Below are 2,500 nucleotides of genomic sequence, written 5' to 3'. Positions count from 1 at the left end.
CCATTGATGGTCGAGGCCTTGGCCGAAGTTCGATTTTGAGCCACGGTGCCCATGCTTGGCTCCAGCATGTGCTGGTGCCGCATTTTTTTCACTCGGGACAGCATCGCCGGAGCATCGCCGGAGTACCGCCGGAGAACCTGACCGGCGGCATTGGGGTTCCGGCGATTGGGAGGGGGGCCGGGGGGGTGTGCGCACATGATGTGCGATGGGTGCTGGTACTTGGCCTTGTGTTGGCCCCCTATCCCTCATCAAACCTCTGAGAATTCACACCCCCTTAAAGAGCATTTGAGATTTTACAGGTTTGCTACCAGTAGCCGTTAAAGTGTCTGAAATGGGGACACTTTTTTCAAACGGTCACAAAATCTTCTCTACTTCGAGTTTTTAGCTGAATTTTTTTGTGCATGCCAACAAAAATAGAAGGATCATGCCTACAAAATTTGGGGCCAAAAATCCTTATAAAAAAATTTTAAAAAATCCCGAACCGCAAAAAGTTTCGAAAATCATGAAAAATAGAAAACGAGTCATCTTCCAACGAAACTTCACGTGAAGGCTTAGGGGACCATTGTATGAATTTACAAGCCATAAAAATGGCATTGGCACGGCAGAAATTTGAAGATGTGCCTAAACCCACCAGGGCCCAGCGTGTGCCGATGGTGCTCGAGGCAACCGCCCGCACCAGGGCCCAGCGTGTGCCGATGGTGCTCGAGGCAAGCGCCCGCACCAGGGCCCAGCGTGTGCCGACGGTGGTCGAGGCAACCGCCCGCACCAGGGCCGATAGTGTGCCAATGGTGCTCGAGGCAACCTGTCGCACCAGGGCCCAGCGTGTGCCGATGGTGATCGAGGCAACCTGCCGCACCAGGGCCCAGCGTGTGCCGATGCTGGTCGAGGCAAGCGCCCGCACCAGCGCCCAGCGTGTGCCGATGGCGCTCGAGGCAACCGACCGCACCAGGGCCCAGCGTGTGCCGATGGTGCTCGAGGCAACCTGCCGCACCAGGGCCCAGCGTGTGCCGATGGCGCTCGAGGCAAGCTCCCGCACCAGGGCCCAGCGTGTGCCGATGGTGCTCGAGGCAACCTGCCGCACCAGGGCCCAGCGTGTGCGGATGGTGCTCGAGGCAAGCGCCCGCACCAGGGCCCAGCGTGTGCCGATGGTGGTCGAGGCAACCGCCCGCACCAGGGCCCAGCGTGTGCCGATGGTGGTCGAGGCAACCTGCCGCACCAGGGCCCAGCGTGTGCCGATGGTGCTCGAGGCAACCGACCGCACCAGGGCCGAGCGTGTGCCGATGGTGGTCGAGGCAAGCGCCCGCACCAGGGCCCAGCGTGTGCCGATGGTGCTCGAGGCAACCGACCGCACCAGGGCCGAGCGTGTGCCGATGGTGCTCGAGGCAAGCGCCCGCACCAGGGCCCAGCGTGTGCCGATGGTGGTCGAGGCAACCTGCCGCACCAGGGCCCAGCGTGTGCCGATGGTGGTCGAGGCAAGCGCCCGCACCGGGGCCCAGCGTGTGCCGATGGTGGTCGAGGCAACCGCCCGCACCGGGGCCCAGCGTGTGCCGATGGTGGTCGAGGCAACCGCCCGCACCGGGGCCCAGCGTGTGCCGATGGTGGTCGAGGCAACCTGCCGCACCAGGGCCCAGCGTGTGCCGATGGTGCTCGAGGCAACCGACCGCACCAGGGCGGAGCGTGTGCCGATGGTGGTCGAGGCAACCGCCCGCACCAGGGCCCAGCGTGTGCCGATGGTGGTCGAGGCTGCCGATGGTGGTCGAGGCAACCTGCCGCACCAGGGCCCAGCGTGTGCCGATGGTGGTCGAGGCAACCGACCGCACCAGGGCCGAGCGTGTGCCGATGGTGCTCGAGGCAAGCTGCCGCACCAGGGCCCAGCGTGTGCCGATGGTGGTCGAGGCAACCGCCCGCACCAGGGCCCAGCGTGTGCCGATGGTGCTCGAGGCAACCTGCCGCACCAGGGCGGAGCGTGTGCCGATGGTGGTCGAGGCAAGCGCCCGCACCAGGGCCCAGCGTGTGCCGATGGTGGTCGAGGCAACCGACCGCACCAGGGCCCAGCGTGTGCCGATGGTGCTCGAGGCAACCTGCCGCACCAGGGCCCAGCGTGTGCCGATGGTGGTCGAGGCAAGCGCCCGCACCAGGGCCCAGCGTGTGCCGATGGTGGTCGAGGCAAGCGCCCGCACCAGGGCCCAGCGTGTGCCGATGGTGCTCGAGGCAACCGACCGCACCAGGGCCGAGCGTGTGCCGATGGTGGTCGAGGCAAGCGCCCGTACCAGGGCCCAGCGTGTGCCGATGGTGATCGAGGCAAGCGCCCGCACCAGGGCCCAGCGTGTGCCGATGGCAGTGCCCAGCGTGTGCCGATGGTGGTCGAGGCAAGCGCCCGCACCAGGGCCCAGCTTTTGCCGATGGTGATCGAGGCAACCGGCCGCTCGAGGGCGCAGCGTGTGCCGATGGTTATCGGGGCAACCGGCCGCACCAGGGCCCAGGGTCTGCCGATGGTGCT

The sequence above is a fragment of the Durio zibethinus genome, unplaced genomic scaffold (genome assembly GCF_047325235.1).
Source record: "Durio zibethinus cultivar Kanyao isolate XHJ-2024 unplaced genomic scaffold, ASM4732523v1 HiC_scaffold_3, whole genome shotgun sequence".
In the NCBI taxonomy this organism is placed as follows: Eukaryota; Viridiplantae; Streptophyta; class Magnoliopsida; order Malvales; family Malvaceae; genus Durio; species Durio zibethinus.
This window is presented reverse-complemented; position numbering follows the sequence as displayed.